The sequence below is a fragment of the Heterocephalus glaber genome, unplaced genomic scaffold (assembly GCF_053883595.1).
Source record: "Heterocephalus glaber isolate CG9 unplaced genomic scaffold, H.glaber_assembly_v1.0 deba00001606, whole genome shotgun sequence".
In the NCBI taxonomy this organism is placed as follows: domain Eukaryota; kingdom Metazoa; phylum Chordata; class Mammalia; order Rodentia; family Bathyergidae; genus Heterocephalus; species Heterocephalus glaber.
In genome coordinates, this window is record NW_028258377.1 from 22,470,653 (window position 1) to 22,497,899 (window position 27,247).

General features: G+C 35.2%; 1 protein-coding gene across 1 annotated transcript in view; it reads right to left on the bottom strand.

Moving 5' to 3' along the window:
* The window catches only part of Tenm2 (teneurin transmembrane protein 2), a 1,248,268-nt gene extending 1,221,366 nt beyond the window's left edge, over positions 1-26,902 (bottom strand). Inside the window, exon 1 of the mRNA XM_087194517.1 lies at positions 26,828-26,902. The gene's annotated coding sequence lies outside the window, so the exon portion shown is untranslated. The remainder of the gene's footprint in view (positions 1-26,827) is intronic.
* Between the last annotated feature and the right edge of the window lie 345 nt (positions 26,903-27,247).

Here is a 27,247-nt window from a genome sequence, read left to right on the forward strand (position 1 = left end):
TTTCTTTTTTAGTTTCTTTTAGATTTTTTACCTTATCTATTCTTGAGAGATACAAAAACTCATATGATTCATTTTTTCCTCCTGACCTGTCTGTTCTATATTTATATATTTTAAAGATAAGTTTCCAGTTCATGTAAATTTTGAATTGTCATATCTCCTAATTAATTCAACATATCTCCTTTATAAGTGACCCCTCAATCTCTAGCAATTCTACTCATCTTGACTCTTACTGAAACTGATGGTAAAATATTTACATATCATCTTTTGGATCATATCAGCAAGGTATCTAAGTTTCCTTTTTCTTTTTATAATTACAATCATTTAGAATTTCAGAATCTTTATATTTTATCCCTTCTAATATATATATATATATACATATGTATATGTATATATATTATCAGGCTTATGAATATATATATATATATATATATAATTTCCTGATAATTTTCCAATTTGAGCATTTAGCTTTTCACACTTAATATTTGGATTTAAATATAGAATCAAATTATGTGTTTTACTCTAATATTTTATTTCTGCTCTTTTTTCTTGCTTCCTCTTCAAATTATTGATTTTTCTAGAATTTCAAAGTTTACTTTAAAATATGATTATTTTTCAATATGTAATGGGTAAATAAAACAGCACACTATTTTAAATGGTAGTTCTATTTTCCATGTAAAATTGATTAAAATATACACTTATTTTTAAGACAACCATTTAGCAGTCTTAATTGTAAAGCTCTAAAAGATATAGCACAATATCATTATATTAGACTGAAGAAATTTTATTCCATTCAAAGTAAATCCTAATTTATTACATACATATCTTTTCTCGACTTATTTTCAATACTTTAATTTTCAACACATTATTTTTAATACATTAATTTATAAATGATACTCATCCTTTTTTCATCTGATAGTAAAATAGTAGTGCAACTTTTCATCAAAATATAATCTTCCACAGATGCAAACGAGATTGACAAATTTTTATTGCTTTTTTTCTAATAGTGCAGGGATTGCAAAGCTTTTTACAATTCTTTAAGAAGTTGTCTGAAAATTATAAATACCATTGTTTTATAAGAGTGTAATGGTAATTAGTGGTTGACTTGTTTTTTTAAATTTCATTGACTATTAATCTTATTTCATGTATTTAAACCTGATGATACATGTCACTTTAATATTTTTTACATATAGCAACATGCTACTTAGTAGCACATTTAGTAGTGCTGTTATTATAGAATACAAATGCATTTACATTGATTCAGATATTTACTATTGATTGTATTGCTTTCATTCCTTCCTACATCTCTGATCTTCAGTCTGAGATCATTACTAATAGAGACCTCAAAAATAACCTTTAAAATTACTTTTAGCTCATGGATGCTAGTAGTAAATTCCCTCATTCTGCATTTGTCTAAAATTCTCAATTTCTGCTCCATAACTTGAAGAGCATTTTTTTCTTTGTATACAATTTTAGTTTATTAGTTATTTTGGCACTTTGTGTTTATTTTGTGGCTATATCATGAAGTTTAGAGGTCATTTGTGAGTCTTACATTTGCTTTTTGAAGATAATCTCTTGTCTTCATGTGGCTGTGTTAATTTTTTTTCCCTTTGTCTTTTCTTTGCAACAGTATAATATTAATTCTCATGACATGATTTATTTTTAAATATTTTACTTATTTTTCACAGAGTTGTAAATATAAGACTTGATATCTTTTATCTACTTTGGAAAGTTCTCAGTCATATGAACTCTTTAGATACCCTATCCCCCTTAGTTCTTTTTTTCCATTATTTTTGAACTCAACTGCATGCAAACTACATTTCACACCTCTTTACTGTAACCTCTATATCCTGTACATTTTTGTCTCTCTATGGTTTATGTTGGATCTTTCTTCTTATCCATCTTTCAGATCACTACAGCTTTCTCCATCTGAGTTTAACCTCCTGATAAGCTTCTCCACTGGGTGGAAAATTTTAATTGCATTATTTTATTAATTTTAGTTGCATTATTTTCAGTTCTCAAATCTCTACGTTTTCCTTCTCATATTTCTAGTTTTTCTGTATTTTTATTTCATCCTTGACTAATATAAAGACATTTAAAATCAATACCCTATAATATCAGTAACTGAAACATTAATGAGTCTGTATTCCTGTTGTTGGTGTCGACTTCTATTTGAGAAGCATATTATTTGTGCTGGGTTTTGTTTGTATTGAAACTTTGATTTTTTTTTAATGTGCACTGAACATGAAATTTTAAAAAGGTAAATTAACTTGAAGACTAGGTCATTTTTCTGAGAAAAATTACTGTTTTTTAATGTCCAAAGGTAGAGTTATTCTATACTTCTTTAATCTAGTATCAGGTTTGGCTTAGTCCGCAATTGATCTAAAGTCCCTGTGAAAATGTATCTACTTTCCAGTATTCTAAAGAGTCAATCCCTTAGAGACATACATTTCAGTGATTAAATTCAACTTCCCACTCCCTTTTCTTTTGCATGTTCTAGCCTTCATTTGCTCATGAGCTATGCAAAGAACAACTTCAGTCTATCAGGTGATCTCAGTGATCAGAAAACACCTCAAGGGAAAACAACATGAAGAAAATAATTTTTCTCTTGGTGTCCAACATCTTGCAGATCGTGGCCTTGTAAGATTGGTTCTCCAAAGGTTCACAATAGGTACTTTTTAGATTTTGCCTAAATTTTCCACTTTGTTGGAAAGGTTAAAATTAATTACTTGCTCTTTTATTATTAGAAGATGAAGATGTTAGTTAGTTTTCCACTGATGAAAAACCTAAGAATAACAACTTGAAGGAGAAAAAAAATTGTTTTGGTTCATGGTCAGCTGGCTTCATTGCTTTTAGGACTGTTGCAAAGTAGAAATACCAATGTGGAAAAACATGGCAGAAGAAAGCTGCTCTTCTTGTGGCAGCCAAGAAGCAGAAAACATGAGTGAAGGGAAGATAAGATATTATCTTCCAGGTTACCCCCACCCCTGCTACTTTCTCCAACTATTTCCTGCCTCCTGACAGCCCATTCAGCCAGGAAGTCCTCAATGGATTAGTTCACTGATGTGGTCATTGCCCTCGTGGTCCAATCACTTTTCAAAACTCTCACTTCATTACTCATGAACCTTTTAGGGGACATTATTGACTGAAACCATAAGCCCTAATAATATTTATTGTAATATAAATTTATACACATGTTTTTCACAATCACATAAAATGTAACATTTAGGACAGAAACTGAAATTTACATTTTCTTCAATTTTTTATTTTTAGTTCTATTAGTATATGTTTGTGGTATATGATGATTTTATTATGGGAAGTTGGCACATGTAATTAACACATATTATTTTTTCATTCTCTTTTCCTTCCCTCCTCCCCTCTCTCTGCTTCTTGGTTCCCTTCCCTTTTAGAAAAGATCTATCTCCTTGGTTCCTTTTATTTATTCATCATTTTGTTCTTTAATTTATTTATATTTTGGGTTTCTCACATAAGAGAAATTGTACAATCTTTAAGCTAATGTGTCAGATTTATTTCACTTAATATTATGGTTTCCATTTTTGTATAAATAACCCAAATTTATTCTTATTCATTGCATTTTATTTTTTAAAAGAGTTGATAAAAATAAGGTTCACATTGCTAAATAATCAAGGTATGATAATGGGTAAAGAAAGTTTTAATAATTATAGCATTAATATTATTAAACTGATGTAAGAGCTAAAATCAATAGTCACACACAAAAACTAATATTTATTAACTTATGTGGCCCACTGGTTATGAATATTTATACATATTTTGGTTTGTGCATGTGTGGGTATGTGTCTTTGTATATGTCATCCTGAGGATTGAATCCAGGGCTTTCATACTGAACTATATCCCTGGCATTTTGTTTTTTACTTTTTATTTTGAGACCAAGTCTCACTAAGTTGCTAATTTGTCCAGGATGAACTAGAACTCATGATCCTCCTGCTTCAGTCTCCTAGAGTGCTGAAATTACAGATGTACACCATGATGCCCAGTTTATATATAGCTTTCTGGCCTATGAGACTGAGAAAAATTCATTTATATTTAAGGCATGAAGCCTTAAATATAAATTTTCCTCTGTATTATTTATTAGATGTGTAACCTTTGAAAATTATTTATCATCTGTGTCTGTTAAAGATAAGAACAATTCTGCATCATGGAGCTGTTGTAAGGGTTGATTCAATACAAATAAAAACTTACAACAATGGAGAAAGCATATTGTGTTATAAAACAACAATATCATCACCATCATGATCATCACTGCTATAAGTTAGACCACTTTGAAGATTTCATTTTGGCTCCAGATACCCTAATAAAGTCCGACACATGAGAGTATCAATATCAAATAAAATATACAACCCCAGGAAAGATAGGAATAAAAAATGTCCTTCTTGGTATCAAGATTTTTATGACCTCAACTAACCTAAGTGAAATATACTCCTTTGAAACAAATCACATATCACACTGCATATGCCCCATGGAATCTGATGGCTTCAGAAGGATGCAATGCTCTGAACAGGGTTCGTCTTGATCTTCTCTCGGTAACTTAAGGATACATAGGATTTCACGAAAAATGGGGGAAAAAATGCCTTGTCTGTACCATAAAACAATTTGTCTTATATTTTACAACAGAAAGTCATACATTATAAATTAATGAATATGGTGAGGTGAGGGAATAAAAGACTTACAAATGAATTTTGGATCACATCTGGTTCAAAAATTGTATATTCCCTATACATAAGGGTTTTTTTCTGTGGGGTTTTATTTTATTTTATTTTATTTTTTGCGGTATGCCCAGGCAGGCATGGTGCCACTGAGCTACATCCCTGGCCCCTATGTATATTTCCTATGTAAATACCAAGCTTCCTGCTTGTCTAAATGAGAAGAGTAGGACCTCTTTCAGGGACTCAACATGTTATCTTCAACCCAAAAAGGGATTGGTAAATGTTTTCTGCAAAGGGTCAGATGGAAGTTTTAAGTTGTTGCAGCTACTCACACCTGCTACAGAAGCTCAAACGCGGCTATTAGCCATATGTACACAGATGAGCATGGAGGTATTGTAATAAAACTTTATGTACAAAAAGGGGCCAGAGGTAGATGTGGCCAGGGGGCCATAGCTTTCCGATCTCTGAAAAGCAATTTAAGGTTGAAGCTTTTCCCACATAGAAAAGACATTCTTTTTTTTGCATCAACACTGCTTTGATTTACAGCTATGACTTGCAAAAATGGGCACTTATTTAGCATGTATAAAGTGATGCCTATATATGAGTCACTTCTACAAAAGGAATGCATTTGTCTCTGTTAAGCATAGTTTGAAATCTTCATGTGGCTTCTTTTGAAGGCTAGCACTGTGAGGTATTTATTATTTATTTAAAGAATGCAATCCTGTGACAAAAGAATGTATGCATTATTCAAACTTGTAATAATTTTTCATTGGTCTCAGGTATACAAAGATATCTTGAGTGTAAGTATATTTGAAAAGAATTCTTTCTCTCACATTGTTATGCAGACATCCTTGAGCCGTAACAAATAGTTTGCCCATCTGATTCTTTTCAGTATTTTCTCACCAACACTTGTATGAAAAATAATCTGTTATTTTAAAGATAATTTGAAAACTACCATACTTCGTAGGGATCAAAGTTTGACATTATCAGGGTTAGAATGCTTTTTTATCAGAACGGAAAGAGGAAAAGTACTACTTCCTTTTTCCTTTATTAATTTCTACCTTTTTTGAGGAACACATAGAAGAATGCTTAAAAATTGAAATTATCTTTCCACATTTGGTTCCTCTCTCTCTCTCTCTCTCTCTCTCTCTCTCTCTCTCTCTCTCTCCTTTATGAAGGACATGGCTTCCTAGCATTTGACAATAATGACATGGGTATTTTTCATTTAATAATCAGGGTTAAGGGCTGAAGGCCAAAATCCTAAGCATAATTTAAAATTTAACATTGGCTTCCCATCTGATCTGGAAAAAACTTAGTTTCCCTCTTTAACTTGTATTTACCTCTTTTGTTGCAATAAAATGAAAATTAATTAGTTGATATTAGTAAAACACTTGGAAGATGAAAATGCCTTATAAGAGCTGTATATCATTAGATAAAGACATCCCTATTGGAATGAATGATTCCTGCCAAAATACTTTTAGAAAGAATATTGCCTTGCACTTAAAACTCTAATTTAATTTTCAGTAAAATGTTATTGCTTTTTTGTTAAATAGATTGAGTAACCATAAAGTATTTGATCAAATAAATGCTACAATGGATAGATTATTGTCACATTTTGGTTGGAACATACACTAGATATTGATCTTAGTGATGTTTTATTCATTTTAGAAATGATGTCAATATCAGGCATTTGAGCAGATGGAGAGTCATATACTTAACTACAGGATTTAACTACCTGCTCTTGTTTCCTTAATTTTTCCAATTCATCAAAGCACCACTTTTATTAGTAAATCGAAGAATTAATTAGCTTGGTACTTGCTTACATCACTGGGCATTCAGTGGCACTTGCTATGATACGTGCAGAATAGCCTTCAGGACACACAATTTCATTCTCCTTCTCATCCCTTAATCTTTACATGAATGTGCTTTAACACTACCAGTAAGAGACTGGAATTTAATGATTTTCAAATAAAATGCTGCTGATAAACAAACCTGCCTCAAATTTGTGAATAGTGCTAAACCAAACATTAATATAATTAATGGAAAGTGGTTTGCTACTTGTCTTTCAGAGAAATCTTGCCTCAGATCTGTTTAAAATAAAGATGATTTAATTGGTAAGCTGTAACTAATTTCTGCTTCTTTTAATACGTAAAATGATAAAAATATTCTCTCTCTGAATTTAACTATTTTTAGTTGGGGTATTGTGTTTGCTCAGTCATCTAAAAAAACCAGTGGCTGAAACTGAGAATACTCCTCCTCACCCTTCAGTAGAGAATAGAACATCTACAATACTCCTGTGGATCTAGGTAGTATTTTGTGTTCCATTAGTTTTCATAATCTCGACTCAGTTTTGAGGCCCTAAGAAGAAGTTAGTCAGTTCTCTTTCTTGAGCAGCCAGTAAAGTCCACACACCCAAATACCTCCTCATGACCAAGATCTCGCACTCCTGGCCACAGTACACACACCTAGATCACCACAAGTCAGGTAATAGACAGCCCAGAGCCCACAGATGTTGTTTAGGCTAACCACTGCCAACCCTAAACTCATCCAGTATCCCCATTCCTGCCCATGGTAACCACACTGAGCACTCTTAACCACATTTCCCTCCTCCCTCTGCCTTGAGGTAGAAAGCATGAGTCCCTGCTGGCCTCGCCCATTGAAGTGAGACCTGTACACTCTTACTTGGGAAGAGAACCTACTGTTGTGAATAGAAAAAGTTCCTTGTGAGTACAATAAACTATCTTTTCAATGGTGGTCATGTCCTGATCTATTAATCTTACATCTAAATAATAACAAAACCTACTTTTAAAGGCTGGAATTATTTTCACTTTCCTTTTCATTCTCTCTTTCCTCCTTCCCTCCCTCCTTCCTTTCCTTCTCTATCGTTCCTTCCCTTCTCTATCCTTCCTTCCTTTCTCCCTCCCATCATCTATTCTATCCTTCCATCCTCCCTTCTTCTCTTCATTTCCTCCTTACTTCTCCCCAACTAAATATATGTAGATATCTGTCTTGTCATTTGTACTTTCTGATGTTGCCACTTTTAAAAACAAAAACTAAGACCAGCCTAATGAGAGAAATTGTAAATATTCTAAGGGCACATTAAGTACCAGGACCAGGGTCATGGAGAGGGACATTTTGCGCAGCTGGGCATTGAAGTGTTGCCAGCTCACTGGAACCACGCCAAGCAGGTCCATGTGTGTTGCTGGGGACCTTCCTTCCTTTCTTCTGTTCACAGAGAGGCTTCCTGAAACTTTCCACCTCACCATGCCCCTGGCTTCCCACAACTGTCTCAAGCTGTGATTACACCACTGTGATAAGCAGGTCACATCCAGGCAAAATGGAAAAATAGTTCCAATGCTACTATTTTAAAGAGGGTCTAATTCATGAAGTAGCACTCAACATTCAGCATGCAACACAAATGAGCCTTTTCCTAATTCCCCTAATCAGATTGTTCTCACTTTTGTTTCATAAAAATGCCATAATTCCCATACTTCTCTCCCTTAGTTCTGTTCATAATTTTAAAGTGTATTCAATCCATAACACTTATCTACGTTGAAAAATTATTTGAAATCTAAAATACTGTTATGATTAGAGTTATAGATGCTGCCTGCACACTGGCTTGTCACTGTTGCTGGGTAGTCTTAAGCAAGCTACTCACAGTCTCTCAGGCACAGCATTCTCCTTGGTTAAATGAGCATGAGAATTGACTGCGAGCACTAATAATGACAGATGATAATATTGATGGTTGCTCACCCCAGAGTTGTTTCTTATATTTTCTTTCTTTATTTGGTTCACTCTCTTCCAAAATGTCCAGTTTTTCAGCAAGGCTAGATCTTCTCCAGTTTCAGAAGGAGAACAGAGGTGAAGAAAAATGTTGATGTGCCTAATTAAACTATATCTCCTTCCCTTCGCCAAGTTACTACTGGTTAGATGTTATTATGCAATGCATTTCTGGCCATAAATTATGAAAGAAAGTCACCCTGGGGTGCTATGGTTCCAGGAGAGTTTTCCATATTCTTAAAAAGAGAAATTAGATGTTTATGTGGATTTTTTTTTCTTCCTTCTCTTCTTGAGTTCTGAGATTTCCACAGTCATCTTGTATGAAAGAAGGCCAAGTCTTGCTGAAAATATCAGAACCTTGACACTAATAAGCAGGTAGATTATTCCTGCAACCATCTTCCCTCTGGGCTTCTTCTTTCAGGAGATAATAGCTTCTTCTTGTTGCTTAAGCCAGATTTAATTGAGTTTCCTATTACTTGCAGCCAGATGCAAGGGATAATAAAGATAATGGAAAACAATGTGTGCGAAACTTTCCTGAAACAGAGTGGGAGTTTAATAAACTATATTTAAAATCAACTTGAAATTTATACAGCAGTAAATTTAAGTAGCCAATGAAAATACTTTTAAAATTCAGCTTTTCAAAGTAAAATCAGGTGTTATTCACCCCAGATTAAACAAATGTTAATATTTAGTGTTGCAAGTAGTGGATGAAAGTTGGACTTTCGTATATTACTGTGATTATGTACAATTTTCTTAGAGAAACTTTTCACAGATACATCTTTGTCATCAATAACTTCATGCACAAAAAGGTTTAGAATAGAGCTTCACTGAAGCACTGTTTATAACATACGAAAATCAGAAACGACCAGTTGTCTATGCAACGTAATATTGTTTGAATACACTTGCTATGCAAAGCATCAATATCAGCCACTTCAATGTTCAAAATAATTTTAAAATGAATTTTACTTTTTACAGCTGTTTCAGATCTACTAAAAAGTTGTGAAGACAGATTGGTTCAGAATATCCACAGCCAGGTTCCCATAATATTGATTTATTGCACGAGTATGGTACATTTGTTACAATTAATAAACCAATATTGATAGATTGTTATTGACTAATATTTGTGCATTATTCAGGTTTCCTTAATTTTTACCTGATTTTTATTTCAGTTTCAAGATTTCATCCCAGAAACTATATTTGGCCATCACATCCTCTCAGGACCGCGACTGCCTCACAGACTTTCCTTGTTTTTGATGATTTTGACAGTTTTGAGGAGTCATGATTAAGCATTTTAAAAACCATCCTCTGACTGAGATTTCTGTAGACTGATTTTATACATTTTGCAGAGGATCCATAAAGTGTCATGAATATCAAATAATATCAATAGTGATTTATGGTTGATGACATTGAATTTGATCACTTGCCTGAAGTAGGATTTGTCCAATTACTGTAAAATTACTTTTTCCATACTGTGTTCTTTGTAAGAAAGTCACTATGTGAAGTTCACACTTAAGGAAGGAGGACTGCTGTTCCAACTCCTTGAGGGTAGAGTATCTATACAAATTGTATGAAATTCTCCTGCATGGAAGACATGTCTTTTCCATTTGTTTATCTAATTGATAATTTATTTCTATCATTACAAAGTTATAGTCACATAATTTATATTGACAACATAATTTAATTTATGCATGTTTTAATTTTATTGTTCAAATTGTTTCAAATGGGGCCATTTGGTGTGCTTTCGATTTGTATGTCCTTTAACATAGTCCATCACTGTTGGCTAGTTTCATTATTAACCTTATTTCTTGGCATTATGAGATGTTCCATGCTCATCTTGTACAATTTCTTCCCTAGTTCTAGACTTTGGCCTTCTTGCAAGGATTCATAGTTCCCTTCCTTGAAGGAGAATATTGAAACCAAGATCTAGCAACTAGGTGTGCCCAATACTATTGAGAAGCCATTGCTTCTGGGCCTGAGAAATACTTTATATTTGAGCATTCTAACTAGCTACACATACTGGTACATTTTAAAATATTTAACCATTTGTAACTATATTAAACTAAATGTGAGTTCATGGTGATTCTTTCACTCCACTCCATTTCTACGTGAATCATTCTAGACCTCTCCTTCTGATTACGTGTAAACTCTCATTTAGAGAATGAAAAACCTGGCTTCCACCATCTGCCATTCCAGTTGTTCCATTCCAGGACTCATGTACACAGGTTCAAACCTGTTTATTTACACTACTGTGGAAGTTGACTTTATCAACCAGAGTACAATGCTTGTGAGCACTTCATTTTGACTTCAATCTTACAGTTGGAACTCAGTTCCAATGTTCTTTATGTCAGCATGTTTTTTCCCAGTCCTTCAATGAGCCTGATGCATAGATTTGTAATCACTCAGGTTTCTTAAGCTCATTCAGATTTCAATTTTAGAATCCTCCAAACTCCTAAACAATTCTTGAAAAAATTACGTTCATGAATGTTCATTCTTTGTACTGTAAAGTTCTACATAACATTTTTATCATTTTATTATGAAATATTTCAAACATACTATAGAAAAGAATATACATCTAATTCCCCTACTTTGGAGTAACCATTGTACACATATTTATATTTCTACCTAACCAAAACTTTATATTTTCAGTTGAAATGCAAGTATATAAAGTTTGTGTGTGATAAAAATTCATGAAAATGTTATTCACTGTATATATCATTCTAAACCTTGCATATTCAAGTTGAAGATAGATACAACTCATGACCCATCAATTTCTCTTCACATAAATGCCCTAGAGATATTCCTTCATGTATGCATAACAAAAAATGTTTTATACTAGGGTTTTGGGTTTTTTTTTGCATTTTTTTGTCAGAGCCAAAAAAAGAAAAACAAAATAAAACAATCTATAAGTTAGAGTGGAAAATAAATTGGAGTATTTAAACAATGTAATAGTATAGAAAAATTCAAATAAAGGATGAATAGATTGACATGTTATCAACATAGATACTTCTCAAATAATATCACATAAGGTAAAAAAAATGACAAAAATTTAAATAAAATTAGCACTCTTTACCTTTGTTTTTATAATAATAGCAACATTCTCTTTTTAATAATTCAACAAGTGTCCAGGAAACTTTTCATTCTATTGTTTCTATCACTGTCTGCTCTTCCTTTTCTTGTTTGTGTTTTGAGACATGATCTTGCTCTGTAGTTCAGGCTGGCCTGAACTCACTCCCGGTGATTCTCCTGCCTCAGTCTCCCAGTTGCTGGGATTACGGGCACAGGTGTGTGGGACTTCTGTCAACCAATGCTTGGCTTTCACATGACTAGTCCACATTTTAAGAATCATTTTATACTCAACGTTTCCACTGCTAAACACTTCTTGATTTTATCCTGAATTGAGTAATATCTAAGATGACAAGTGCCAAAATTCTAGAGTACTAGTGTTTTTCTGCTTTCATATCTCTTATCATTTTCTAGTCTTGTTAAAAAAAATATACTTTTCTACTCGTGATGAATTCAACGTCTGTGTTTTCAAATTTTTACTATTTCCTTATTCCATGAGTGGTTTTTGTTGGCTTTGTTGTTGTTGTGTTTTTTCCATGAGTTTTTGGATAGTTTCATCTGCCTATTTTCCCAGGTTTGACATCAAAGTTATCTATTTCATCCATGCCCTCTCTGATACTATCTATTTACTGCTTCTTTTTTATTTTGCTTTTACAATTCTGCTCATTTTTTAATCCTGAATAAGCCACTATATTCACTTTCAAAATTTATTGGCTACTAAACACTTTTGGAGAAAGTTACAAAATCAGGCACAGTATTAAACTCACTAGTTTCCAATAAATTGGGTTTATAAGGCTGCTAGGTAACTCTATCATTTAAGTCGCAGCTTTTTATTACTTACCTATGGAGGTTTCAAGCCTCTTTTGGTCTGTTCAAATACCAAACTCTTAATTATCCTCCTGCATAGAAATTGTCTTGATATCTCATTATCCTCAGCTTTACTAGGAAAACGAAGCTTACTTGAGTTCTCGCTCTCCCTCCTCTCTCTCTCTCTCTCTCCCATGATCTCACTAAGTTGCCCAGTCTGGCCTTGAACTATAGATCCTCTTGCTTTAGTTTCCCCTAGGAGCTGGGATTATAGGCATGCACCAACCTACCCGGGTTTACCCTTCTTTTTTATAGCCCAAATATAATGTTGTGCCTTCAGCCACTATTTCTTTCTTTTCTCTTCTTGTAGAAGAAAGGACTCCCTCTTGTCAAAACAGCTCCCTGGATGCCGTTGTTTTGACATCCTACACATGTCACCTAGATTTGCTCTCTTACCTCTTCTCTTACATTGTCTGTTTCCCCCTTGTTCGAAGCCACATCGTTCCTTCTTCCAAACACACTTAGATCTTACCTCTCCCAATAGAATTTTATATTTTCCTTACTGTTTCATAAGCTATTATTCAATCTCTCTTTTACTCTTATTTGCCAAAATGTTAGTTTAAAATTACTTAATTTTAAAACTTGGAATTATATTATGCAAATAATAGGAACGATTTCTGCAACTAAGATTAAATAAATACTACCAATATCATTATTTCTAAAATATTTTAACAATTACCAATAAATCGTAGGACAAAATTCCTGTTGCCAGAGTCTTTCCTTACTCTATCTAAAATATCATCACTTCCTAAAGTAGGTATTGACATTCCATTCATTATTTGTATTTTCATACATATATAAAGCCATATAAAATATAATTATTATTTTTTGTGTGTATTTAAATAATTCAAACAGGATTACATATGTATATATCCTTTATTTTTTTCCTCTCCATTTGTTTTTAAAGTTCATGCTGATATATGCAGTTCTGGTTTAATTTTAACAGCTGTATGAAAAGGCATTGTATGAATAAGCCATAATTTATTTATATTTTTCCTATTGAAGAATTTACATTAATATCCTTCTTCCACACCCTTTGCCATTACATACAGTGCTGCCACTATTTTCTTTCTCAAGTAGTAGAGTTTATTTGGGGCATGTATCTAGAACTGAGGGCTTTAGGTTAGAGGGCACAGATAATTTTATTCAGTATTACTAAAATGAACTCCAAAATATTTGTTCAATTTTACATTGAAACCAAAAGATCTGACACTATTTGCTGGTACGAACCCTCGCCAACACTTTGGGTCACCAGATTTAATTTGTTTTGCCAGTCAGATGAGAATGAATAAACGTTATCTCAATTTAGTTTTTCATGTTACTGACTATTAGTACGTTCAATAAATTTTCCAGTACTTATTGTTAATTTGAATGTTCTGCTCAGTGAATTGTCTGTTTATATCTCTTGCCTACTTTTTGCTTTTCTGTTTTCATATTGGTTTTCCTTCCTGTATTTATTCCACAAGTACTTATTGAACACTCACTATTTCCAGGTACTTTTCTGATGCTCAAAATGCATCACTGAACAATGAAAAAATGCCTGCCCTAGTGGAGCTTATATTCTTGCAGGAGTACAGACAAATAACAAATGTGAAAATAAATAAAATACACGGTGTGTTTCAAGGTGATATAGAATAAAATGGAAAAGATCACAATAAAAGCAATGGATCAAATTCCATCATAAAATGTGTTCAAAAAAATCTTGATTGAGGAAAGATTTGATCAGCTTTAGAAATTGCCAGGAAAATTGGCCAAATAGTTTCTGGCAGTAAAAAGTATTTCAGGAAAAGAAAACAGAGCCAAGTCTGATAGGTGGGAAGCAGTCTGTCATTTCTTCAGAACAGCAAGGAAGTGGACCAGACAAAGCAAGGGAGAAAAGAGAAAGCTGGAATGTCTTCATTCATCATTGTTTGTTCATTCACTGTTCTTACAGAGGGAAATTTAAGTTTTAAGATGAAAACTAGTAGATTAGTTTCATAAGACTAATCTACACTACGGTATGAATGTGGATAATATTCCTCAGAGTTCTACATGTTAATGGTTTGGTCCTGGGGAATGTCCCTGCAAGGGGATTATGGGATTCCAGCTTTGTCCTGCTTCTCTTTGCTTTCTGGCTCTTGATGAGCATGAGCTGCATCCCACACTACTGCCATTTAGATTTAAAGTGTCACCCAAAATTGTCACGTGTTCAGAGATGGGACTTTGGGAGGTGACTGGATCAAGGCAGTCGGTTAATCCATTACTGAATTCATAGCTAAACATGATATTAGGAGGTGGGTCACTGGAGGTGTGACCAGGAAAGGTGTATTCTTGTCTCCAGCTCCTCCTTTTTCTCTCTTTCTTCGCTACCATGAGCAGCTTTCCTCCACGTGCCCTTTCACCATGCCATTTCTGCCCTGGAGCTAGTACAACATGGACTGAATCCTCTGAAATCATGTGCCAAAATGAACCTCTTCTCCTTTAAGTTGTGGGTTTCAGGGATTTTATTCGAGTGACAGGAGAGTGACTGAAACAGCAACCGCATGCCCTTACCAAAGGCCCAAATTCATAGGGGTACCTGATCTTGGATTTAAATCTCCCAACTGTGAGCTAACTAAATCTTTTGTCTTTATAAATTAATTGCCTCAGGCGTTTTATTGTAATAATGTAAAGCTAATACAAGATAGAAACAAATGGACATTTAATTTGCTTTAATTTTGCTATCTTAGTTTTTGTGAATAATACTGTGAAGAACATGATAGTATAGATTTCTCTTAAGAGTCTACTTTCAATTATTTTAACTATGTATGCAAAAACTTGAATTTCTGGATCACATGATAATTCTAATTTTAGGTTTTGGGGAAATATCTATACTGTTTTCTACTATGGCTTTATCAATTCCCTCCCCGACTGACCATGTACAAGCACTCCCTTTTCTCCATATTTTCAACACTATTTATCTGTGCTTTTTTGATCATAGCTATCCTAATAGATGTGAGATGATATTGCTCTGTGGTTTGGATTTGCATGTCAATGACAACTAGTGAAGCTGTGTGAAAATGTCGCACATGCATGTAATGGGTTGTCATACAACCTTGAAAGAGAAGGAAATCTTGCCATTGGCCACAATATGGATAAACCTGGAAGTCATTAAGCCAAATGAAATAATCCAGACACAAAAGGACTAGTGGTACATGATACTACTTAAATAATAATCTGAATTAGTTAAGCTCAGAGGCAGAACATGGAATGGTGCTTGATAGGAGCTTGGTAGGGAAGGAAAATGGGGACGTATGAGTCAAACGGTATGAAGGATTAATTCTATGAGATAAGTAGGTCCTAGAGATCTACTGAATATCATAACACGTATAATTAGCAATACTTCATTGTACCTGTAAAGTCTGTTAAGGTGGAAGATTTTATGTTAATTATTTTTACTTCCAAAAGAAAAAATCCAGTAATAATAAAATAAGGAAGTAGGAGGTAACATTTGTAGGTGATGTATAGTTTCATCACATAGATTATAGTGATAGCTTCATGGGTACATGCTCATCTCCAAACTCAGTAAGCTGCACACAAGGATTTTGGACAGAGTTTTGTCTTTCAAAAAATTATTTTACAGAAACAATTGGAAGGAAGGAAACCAAATAGGAAGATATTATTGTTGCAACACTGGCCAGAGATTTGGGTGGCTTAAAATGCATGTTGCAATGTACAAACACAAAGTGGGCAGATTCTAGACTTATTTTGAAAATAGAGAGGATTAGATTTTGCATGTGAAAGAAAAGAGGATGCCAGCACTCAGGAGGCTGAAGCAGGAGAACCATTTCAATTTGAGGTGAGCCTGGCCTACGTAGCAAGCTCAAGGCCATCCTGAATTACAAAATGAGACCCTATCTCAAAGGAAAAAAAAGGGGGAGGAGGAGAGGGAAAGAGAAGAATGGAAGAGTGAGTCAAAGAATGCTCTAGGCCAGTTTGCCCTGAGCCCTTGGAAGGGTGGGGCTGCTTCAGGTGGGATAGGAAGGTTGAGAGAGACCAGGTTGAATTGCCTGTGATTCCTCAGGGCCACAGTGGGGAAGAGCTTGGAAGCCTGCAAGCGAATGACTTACACAGACCAGAGGACCAAGGACTGGGCCCTGTGCTGATTCAATGTAAATACTGTTAGGACTACACATATTTATTTCCATGCACGACAATGAAAAGTAGGAAAATAGAAAAGGAAGTGGGCTCGAGGTATATGGAAAGATCAAGACTATTATACAGCCAACTTTGAGTTACACTGCCATGAGAAGACTTGCTGTGCTGCCCCCAGAGGTTAAGTGTCTTCACCAGGTACAGATGCCCCAGCAGGATTTTCAGACAGTCTTCTCTGCTGGCTGTATTCTCCTAATCTTCTGTAATCCAAAATTTGCCATGCCAGAAACCTTTGGTGGTTTTTCTGTTTAACCAAGAGCTCCTTAATAAATTTTACAAGATGAGTTTCAGGAGACTGAGAAGCTGAGGTTTTCAGGGCTTCCATGATCCTAGTTAACTCTTCTTCTAGATTCACAACATCTGGTAGGGCTTTTTCTGGAGTTCCTAGGGGACCTATGTTGGTCCTCTGAATAATGGAACACTGTTAATATGACTACGTCTCCTTAAAACCTTAGGAACTCCTTTGATTGCTACCACTTCACCGCTGACATATCCTCCAAGAACACAGCAAAAGGAGGCATAAGCTTTTGTTCAGTGAAGCAGTAGGCCAGAGTTAAATACACATCACTGATATACAGCTGGTAAGCTGCTACACGGTTAATACCATTTGCACATTCTTTGGGAAAGGGGTTGGGGCTCTGATATGCCATTTCCACTTAGGGAAATCCAGACATAAAATGTGCCAAGACTTCTAAATATAGTGGGAGGGAGGATCCTTCAAGAATTATACAGTTAGCAAAAACCTGTGACTTCCTTTTTATTTTGTTTTTGGTATGTTTTATAACAAATTTAAATAAGTAAATATGAAAACCTCTCTATTCATTTTTCTTCTGAATTGGGGGTCTTTTATAATTTTCTTCACAACATTTTGTTACATTTATTCTTAGGTACTTCATAGGTTTCCTCATAAAATTTATGTAACATTTATTCCTAGGTTTAAGTGGAATCTAATCAAAGACACATTTTTAAATTGTTTATTGTTGGTGTATAGGAATATAAATAGGTTCATGTACAGCTCTGTTAGGTTCTAATCATTTGTCTAGAATATCATTCAAATAATAAATATATCCTTTTCTCTATTTCCACTTCCTATACACATTTAGTTTTGTTTTCTTTTTTGTCTTGTTTAGGAACTTTTTTAAAAATTGAATTATTAATACATGTTTGCAGTATATAATGATTACATACATTGGAGGAAATTGGTACATGTACATAATACATCTCAATTCTCCCCACCCCCTTTTATTTTGCCAACATCAGGTTAGGAACTTTATAAAATGTGGCATGGACAAATAAGGACAGGGTTGATTTTTTTCTTTCCTTTAAAAATGAAAATTTCTTTCTTTCTTTCTTTCTTTCTTTCTTTCTTTCTTTCTTTCTTTCTTTCTTTCTTTCCTTCCTTCCTTCCTTCCATTCTTTTCTTTCTCTCTCCCTCTTTCCCTCCTTATTGTCCTTTCTTTTCTTTTTACTTTTGTGATGCTAGGGATAGAACCCAGGGCCTCCTGCCTGTTACCACACCCATATGGATGAGCTATGCCTATCATCCTAAAATGAATTATTTCTAATTTTTATTATTATACCATTTGCTGTAATTCTTTGGTAGGTATCCTCATTTCATTACCAATATTTTTGAAGATTTGCTGGACATTTCTTTTGTAAAATCAAGAATAGGTATTTATTTTTATCAAATTATTTTATTTTGTATTATTTGGGCAGTTTTGTGTTATACTTTGAGTTATAACCTCACTCCCTTAGCCTAATTAACTACATTAATAATTTTTAAGGCTAGACCGTCCGTGAATTCTTGAGAGAATACTTGTGTGGTTACACAGGGTCTTTTTTTCTACATTTCACTTTATTTGGCATGCTAATATTTTATCCAGGATTTTTGTATATAAAATCTCAATAGAAATAGGCTGTAATGTCAGTATGGAGGTTACATCACCTATTAGGAAACGTTGCCAGATACTCAAGTTTCTATCTCTTCTTAATGTATTAAAAAAAAAAGAAAGATTTTTATGCCTGTGGAAGATTTGGTTAAATGCACTTTTAAAATGATCAAGACCCCATGGGGTCCATTCTCTCCAGCCACATCTATTATATTTCTGCCATGTGTTTGCTGAACCGCTGCAGTGCCCTAACCTCTAACTGGTGTCTGACCACCCTTCATTGCCAGAATGATCTTTTAAACTTTAAATTAGATCATGTCACTCACTAACGCTTTCTCTTGGCTTGTGAGGCCTGGAGTGGTCTGGCCCTGCCTGCCTTTTCCACTTCATCCACCACCACTCCCTGCCGAACTCAATCTGTTTCAAGATCGCAGCCTCACTCTGTTCAGCTCGCCACAGTCACCCTATGTCAGGCCACCGCACTTGGCCATGGCCTTTGTTTGGAAGGCTCTTTCTTTAGAACTGAGCTTGGCTGGCTTAGCATCGTTCATGCCTTGGTTCAAATGTCAACTTTCAGACAATTTTATCTTTTTTCTTTATATAAAACATTGTCTCTTCCTCTTGTCCCTCTCTAACTATGATCATGTTGTGGATTTTGTGTTTTGCTAACAATTAGCAGTATCTGAACTTACAGTGTGTATCAGTTTTCGTGTTAGTTGACTGATTTGTTTTTCACTACCAAAATTTAAGCTCTATGATAGGGACTATTTCTTGTTATTTGGTTAAAATATTTTCAAATTCTAAAACGGTTTAATTAGTTTCAGCACATGAGTTCTCACAAATATCTACTGAATGACTAAATTCGTGAACAACAAAAGGGTTAATCTATTCTTTTAAAACTACAAAAGGCCATAAAACCCTGATTCATTGTACTTTCATCAATCATTCATTCACCATATTTTATTAATAAACGGCTTTGTGTCAGATACTATCCAGGACACTGGATAAACAGGGATAAAAAAAACAAATTTCTCTGGTCTTACTGAGCTTACACACTAGTGGTAGATAACAATGAATATTTTAAACAAGTAAATACATATTATGTCGTGTGGTGTTCTGATAAACCAACTCTCCAAAAACAAAACTAAATAAATAGATCAATAAATAAATAAAAGCCGTGATCGGTTGCATTTTGCCAATTTCCATGGTGTAAATTTTCCAACATGGCCAATTTCAACTTAAAATGCTTGAACAATCACCTGAAAAAAATTCTTGAAAATTATTACTTGGCTCTCAGGAACAGGTATGACTATGTTACATAACATTAAGAGTTACGGAAAAACTATCCAGCAGGAGTGCAAGGGAGGAAGTGCTGGGGGGAGCCGTGGGAGTTCACACAAAGGGTTCAAGGAACATTGAGTGGAGACTTGGAGGATCTGGGGGTCTGGCTGAGTCAATATCTGGAAGAAGAGAATGTGAGGCACAAGGGGAAGAACAGACAAAAGCTGAAGACAGGAGCATGCGGAGAACAAGAGAGACAGTGGGATTTGAGTGGGGAAGGGTGAGATAAGATAAGATCAAGGAGTCTTGAAGCCCATTTCAAGGACTTTCACTTTAACTCTGAATGACACGGGACACTTTGGATCGGAGTAAAGGAATAACAAGATTAATAATACATACTCACTCTAAAATATTAATAACTATTGTCATGTTCTTCCTGGAAAATAAATAATACACCCAACATATAGGAATCCTACTTAAGTCGTTATGAACTTAAGCACAAAGTCTTTCCATAAACCTGCAGTGGAATGTTTCCTTTATGAATGTTTGTTACAGATATGTGAGCAGAAAATGGATTTGTGGATAATTTAAAATACTTGTTTGCAGTCCCACCAATGACATGTATATCTCCAAATGCAATTGTTTGTTTGGCAATTGTTGGTCTGTATTTACAGTAAATATTAATCTATTATGACATACTACAAATTTCTTTGGGAGATTATTTTATGAGATCCACTTTAATTTTTAAGGGGACATCCCCACATGTGTTTAGTGACAGCATAAATGATATTCATAAACTTTTGTAGAAAACTGGTTTTCTAACGTTAGGGTTAGTTTTAGTATCGGTGATTTTTGTGCTAATAGCTTTTCAGACTGCCATTAAGCAGCGTGTTATAGCTAAAAAAAAATGTGGGTAACTTGGCAAGAAATATTTTTGAATTTTGTACCTATAAAACTGAATTGCTTTAATGAGATCCACATATGAGATGGTTAATACCCACTTGATCTTCTTACAAATGCAGCCCTGACAAGAAGAGGGCTCTGTAAGACAGCATGGACGAGTCCACACAGACCTTTGGGAAGGACTGAGTAAAAACCTAAAGCGTGTTGTCTCTCATCGAGTGGGCCCTTGATATCTGCTCAGCACAATGTGAAGCACTTTGTTTACATTATCTCCATAATTTCCACTGAGCTCAGTACTACTTATAGGTCAGGTTCAAAGGACTGAAGAGTCATACGAAGTCATGGAGGTTGTAAGTGCCAGTGCTCGGAACTTATAACCTGTGTTCTCACCTGCCATTTTACTGCCCGCAGTTAAAACAGAGCCAGAAGTAACAGTGCTGTGTATAAAAATAGTGCCCTTTACCCTAAAGATGTTTCTCATTTACAATCTTACAAATTATCCCACATGTCACTTGATGTTATGATAGTTGTGTCAACACACAAGAATTTTACTTTTTTATCTATCATACAAAAATTAAAGTAGGGCTGGGGATGTAGCTCAGTGGTGCTGTGCCTGCCTGGCAACTGCAAGGTCCTGAGTTCGATTTCCAGAACCGGAAAAGATAAAGAAATAAATGTAATAAAAAGTAAAGTTCCTAAGTCAATATTTTCCAAAAGAGATTCCACACAATACTGATTCCATGGATTGTTATGGTTTCTTATGGACAAATCTGTATGGGTCACAGGAAACAGTTACACAAATAGTTATTGTCATTTATTTATTTCTTTTTTAGGACCTCTTAGACTCCTGAATAATGCTCTTTGTGAACTGCTAAGAGGTCAGATAATTTGCTTTATTTCCTACATGTATGTTATGGAGGAATATTTTCTTCCAACACAGCAACCCACAGCGTAAGTCATTTGTAAGAAGTCATCTTGGGAAGACCTTCTCCAATTTATGTTTAAGCACAGGTTTATAACGCAACTGGAAGCATCATCTTTGCTGGAAAGGGCCCATCCAAGAATTCAGTATGATTTCTAAAAAAAAGATGAATCACAAGCATGCACTTGTTTGTTTCTGTTTTAAAGACTTTGGCACTCTTTCAGCTTCTGACAGAGATGTGTAGATCTTGCTAAAATCAAAGAACAAAATTGTAGTCCTTGAAGATAACTCTTATCACATTCTTAGACACCACAGGGGTATTTTGTTTGTAACTGCTACGATATTGAACACTACCCAAAAACAAGCCTGCTTGGTTACAGACACTGACTGGAGGGAAGAACTGTATTCTCTTGTGCTCCGTGTGGCATTTTCCTGTTTAGAGCAAGTGTATGTGCTTCTGTGTGTGTGTTTCTTACAAACACGCTTGGGTTATTTTGGTCTTATCAAAATAACAGTATTATCAGACTTTAGTTATCTAATCAGTCAAGTTTCCCCCCAGGAAACCCAGAAAATTGCTCCCCTGAACCAGAAAAAATGATGGAGGGTGTCCTCTCAGTGACTGAACACATTGCCTCACAGAATATGTTCCTATTCTCTTTGAATAAATTATCCTGTAAGCTGTGGAACAGAAAAGCACAACCCACTACATAATCAATGAAGAAAGCATTGGTATATACAGTAGTGAAGTCTTCAATGTTAGTAACGGCTGACTTCAATCATGGTTCCACCTACTAATCTCTATACTGAATGGTCACTCTCATTAATGAAGTAATTAATTTTTACCAATTATGCATTTACTTAGCAGATTGCTTCTGAGAGTTTTTTACACTTGTAGACCTTGTTTGCCTCACAGGTGCACAAGATAGAATAAGGCACACAGATCCTTTAGCCTCAATTTCTTCATCTATAAATTGGGAATTTATACGATTGGTAGTGAGAAGTAAATGACATTGGGTATATACAGAACTGAGTATGATGCATGGCACATAAGAGGGGTTAATAAGTCACAGAGATCATAAAACCAAAGGTGAGAAGCTCAGATTGTAGCTCAGTGTTGGAGCACTTGTCTAGCATTTTTCTCCCCAGCCCTTAGACTGCATATATACAAGCATACACCCATACACCAGAACAACAGGAAAATTCAAAGATGATACTAGTCCTTACTGACTGTAAGCTAGCTCACTGAAGAGTTAACAAAATCAAGGACATTTCTTTGTAGAAAGAGAGAATGAAAAGCAGCTGCTTAAATTTTTTTTAATTGCTATAGTTTCTAAAGTACTCCTTGAAGTCTAGATAATACCAGCTGTTTTAAACAAAACACGCCATCTTAGAGGGGTCTCATTTTAAGTCACATTAACCATGAATGCGCTAATTCATTTTGGTTTATCAGATTAGTTTATAAATTACCTGGTGCGTACCTGAGAGAGTGGGAAGTTGGAAGGTAAATTTCATCAGAAAAGACAAAAAGGATCATAGGCCAGCGGGCCTCCTAGGAGAGCTACAGTAGCAGAAGACTCTCAAAAACAAGGGAGGAAGAAAACAGACACTGTAACTCTGAAATGCATTCCTATCACATCGAAAACGCAGTTTTCATCACAGCCTACTACCCGTGAGCAAACACTCCTCTCTGGCTGACTTACCTCCATGTAAACTGTTCTCCCTTTTTCCGTGACACTCCGGGCATACAGATCTGCTTCCAGATGAGCAAACTCCAAGGAGGCCACTGGGCCTAGGTCCTGAACCTTGGAGTGTTTCCACTTGTCAGGATCCTTCATATGTAGTCACCTCTTCCACATTCCCCCACGGTGCCCCTAAGGCCTCAGCTTGTTAGAAAAGTCTTACCTGACTGACAGACTTAGGACAGCCCTAGATATTTTCTAACATGGCATTCTACTCTATCAGAGCTATTGCATTTACTGTTACTCAAGAATATTTTTTTAATTCTTTTATTGGTACATTTTAGGTTTACAATACATTTACATTTATCATTGGGTGCTTGTACCTGTACATGATGTATCTTGGTTCTTAATTTTTTCCCCATTACCTGTGCGCCCTTCAGCCCCTCCACCCTTCCCTATTGACATAGATTTCGTTTCCATTTTTTTCTTTTCACATAATTTTTCCTTTCCCTTCTTCCCTTTCCCCTTCCTCTCCTACCATCCCTACACCTTTGGATTACTCAAGAATCTTTTATAACTTTATTCAGTTGTTATATTGTCTGACTCCACCCGAGTCTCTAGAACTCCATACACATGAGGTGTTTGGTTGTGTTTTTCACTACTGTATCTCTCACACTGGGATTTATGTCTGATATCCAGTAGGCTCTCAATAAAAAAAATGTTGAGGGGCTGAGGATGTAGCTCAGTGGCATCTTGCCTGCCTTGCAAGCACAAGGACCTGAGTTCGATCCCCGGAACCAAAAAAAAAAAAAAAAAAAAAAAATGTTGAACGAAGAAATGATTGAATAACAGCACAAACAAAATTCTTCAAAGGAATATGGAGAAATGGCAAAGAATAACTTCACAAAGTTGACTATTTTGCCTAGGGCCAAAGCTGAATGTAACATTCATAATGTTCATTGATATTTTCTGGACCAATTTTGACACCTCTAATGAAAGAATTGTTCCTTCATGCACACAATTCTGGGAAATCAGTTACTATTCTAATCAATGTCTTGCTAATTTGGATAGTGGTTATTTTAAATCTTCATAAAGGTGTGTTTGAACAAGTGTCAGAAGAATTTTCTATCTTTACAGTTCTATTTAATATAAGGGAGAAGTGACTTTTTAATTTATGTATGGAGAATTAATAATTACATACATATTTGTTGTGTATTACATACCATCAGAAAGAGCAATAAAAGCCTTTGTTATAATGGATGCTCAGCAAAACATCATTATTTTTACTCTTCCCTCAAAATAAAGAACCAGATAATTACTTACCTTGTTTCATTTTCTTAGTGACAAATTTCATTAGTTTAAGGCTTTTTTTAAACCTCACAATTTCCATATATTTGCTATCACATTATTTCGAAGAATGTCAAACTCCTGCTAACCCACAAATAAAACACTCAATGCCAGTGTGTCAAACATAAGTTTTCATCAAGAGCTCAGAAACATCTTGTGCTACAAACAGAATGGCAATTACTGATGCAAAAAACGTGTAGCTCCCTCAAGGCTTTTCAGAAATCTTGATTATTTAATCAGTGTTCTTGATTTGTAAGGCTAGGTAGTTGATGGCTCCCAAAATGTGTCACGTTGGACATTATCCAGATGGAGTGCCAGTTTTCATTTGAGATTAAAGAGGTAAAATCCAACAAGAAAGGTTTTCTACTATCTCGGACTATAGCTCAACTCATATCAGGTGACAAATAAAACCTGGCAGCCTGCTTTTCTCATGATTTTAGAACAGAAACTTCATTGAACTGTCAGTTACCAAATGAGGTGATTAACTCTGATGCTGACTAAAGTTTTATTCTATGTTTATCACTAACAAGTTTCTATTTTCTCTTCTCTTTTGGGGGGTTTGTTCTTTTAATATAATTCTCACTTCTTGTCCAAGATTTCATTACACCATTTATGTTTTGATATGTACACTTACTGCTGCTATTTTCAAGGGTTTTCCAGTGCATGCTCCCAAAATTAATGTATAACACGCATTACATAGGAAGAACCTAAGTCAGACACATTTCTTTGATAGCTACATAGCGGAGTACAATAGTGGCATTCAACTGCACCGCGAGCAGATATGTTTCTGCTTTTGTTTTTGATTACTAATTAAATTTGTTTCCATTTTGTATTATGTGGCCATAGTTTTATTTTTTAAGAATTTGGGCTATCTATCATCTTTAAGATTGACAGTGATGGTAAAGAACAGACAAGAGTTACAAGGCAAGTCACATAGGATTTGGACAATAGCAAGTAGCCAGACAAAAATATGCTTATCAGTAATAATACCAAGAAGCTGAAGTATATGGAGTGAGTATGAAGTCCCCTGAGAAGTCCAGTTGCAGCAGAACAATTACCCAAGGCCATCATGTGTATTAAAAATGGGACATTGGCAATCAGGCCATGACCATTTTGGAAGTAACCTTTTAAATGATACTTTTCCTTTCTTAGTATCATTTGTATAAAAACTTCTTTAAATTTCTTTTAACAGATCTTGCCCTCTCTCATTTTGGTGCTTTAATAATCATTTTCCTTCTGCCTAGTACACTCTTGAATTTTCCTTTCCCCTTCCCCTTACAATCCTGTGGCTATTGGGTTGCTTTTCTCTTAATTATCATTTAGATATCACCCCTAGAAGCAAGATTTTGCTGGCTCTGACTATCTTGTATGCCAGGCACTAAGTACCTCGAATGTGGGACCATATTGATCCTTACACATCTCTATATGTCCTCTCAAGTATTCAGCACCAGACGCCTTCCAACTGCTCAATAAATATCTGCTGAAGGAATAAAACATTGCTTACGGGTAGGGGTGGCTATGGGCACTTGGATATAAGCAGTAAATAGATTGCACTTGTTGAAGAGTGAACATCCTAGCCATAGAAAAACTGATATACACAGGTATAGGGCTAAAGGAACTGAGATTTCTTGACAATGATCTAGTATGAGGGTCTAACTCTATAGTGCTGCATTCACTAGTCCATGGCATGCTGGTTTAGATATTTAAAAAGCAGCTAATAGTAATAATGCTTTCCAATCTCACTGAACTTCATACTCAAAGGATATATTGAGTTTTATAAACACTGATTAATCATCCTCGCCCCAGTGAGATGGGCAAGAGTTATTACGCTCCTATTATGGAGAGGAAAACAAAGGCAGAGAGAGGTTAAGTGATTAATCCAAGGTCAGGCAACGAGTCAAGGTTAGCTGGCCCTTCCACAGGAAGTTTTACGCTCACAGCTCTGTGCTTGGTCTATTAACCACAGAACTGGAAGGTGGATGCCTTCCCTTGTCCCCCAGAAAGGACGAGCAGTTCCCTTTTCCATGCCTTTCCCATCTCCACTTGTGCCAACATCACTATCATCTTACTATAGGTCAGATATTCCACCTAGCATTTTCCAAATACAGTGGACACTAAAGTCATGACCGGCCAGACGTACGAACAACTTGGGTTAATTACATTAATGGAATATTAAAATGTCTCTTGCTACCTATAGCATGTACCCAAGTAAACATCCAGATCTCAACTGTATTGACTTACCACCAACTTGAGTCACAACCAGACCTCAGGAACCAATCCAGTTTGTAAGTCAAGTTTGCACTGTATCACGTCGCTGAATCCTAAAGAAAAAACATCTTGAATTTTCACTTGTCCCATTTAAAAGATGAGAAAACTGAGTCTCAGAACTATTATTTAACTATTATGTAGGAAACCTGGGATGCAGACCAAGGATTCTTAGTCGGGAAAGGCTGTTCTATATTCCACAACTTATACACCTGTGGACATTTTAGAGCACAGAGCGGCGGGCTGAGGGATGGAGAGGTGGCAAAAACTGCAGAGGATAGCAAGGCACTAGGATGTAAGTGATCCTCCAATTAAATATCTGTTGAAAAATAAAAGAAAGTAACTAAAATATCTCTCAAGATCCTGGAAAGCTGAAGCTAGCATTTGAAGAGCATA